Genomic DNA, 723 nt, shown 5'->3' on the forward strand with positions numbered 1-723 from the left:
CTAAAAAGCTTTGAGTGATAACTTCAAATACTATACCTGTGCAATGATCAAAATGCTCAATAGTAAACTGCAGGCAATTACCAACCTATATTCGAAGTTTACCCTGAAACTTCTGTTACACCTCGTCATATAAATAATGCCATTCGCAGTGGTGGAACAGTCACTCGACCTTATGACGCAGGTCATGGCGCATGCAAAAATATATTTGGTGCAGCGACAAGCACTTTTGGCGCAGTGTCCATGCTCTCAATTTTAATTAAATAGTTAATATAGATATAGCGGAGCCGGTCTTTTGCGCATCAGTTATACATTAGAGCTAAAAAATTACCAACCACTAGTTAAATTTTATTGCGATAGCAATTATATGGACACTCCAGGCGAATTTCTGCCATCGCCGTGAGGTTCCGTATAAAGTTTAAGTACGATAAGGTCGCCGCCGCGCACCGTATGCTGGTAGGTGCGAGGAAAAAAAGTCGCAGTCTCGCGCGAAAGGCGGAAGCATCGATTGCGATAGGCAAAATGGATGCTTTGGCAGTGGGCTCGTCAAGCTGCCGAATGGCAGCTTTTATTCGCCACTCCTCTGTCTGTTTGTGAGTAGACGAAATAAAATTGATTGATGATTAGTATACAGCTATACGAAGTAACGATAGTAGTCTTATCGGCAGTATAAAATCTAAACATTCGCTTTCGAACTAAACTTAAACAAGCCTGGTGTCACGCGCA

The sequence above is a fragment of the Dermacentor silvarum genome, chromosome 10 (assembly GCF_013339745.2).
Source record: "Dermacentor silvarum isolate Dsil-2018 chromosome 10, BIME_Dsil_1.4, whole genome shotgun sequence".
In the NCBI taxonomy this organism is placed as follows: domain Eukaryota; kingdom Metazoa; phylum Arthropoda; class Arachnida; order Ixodida; family Ixodidae; genus Dermacentor; species Dermacentor silvarum.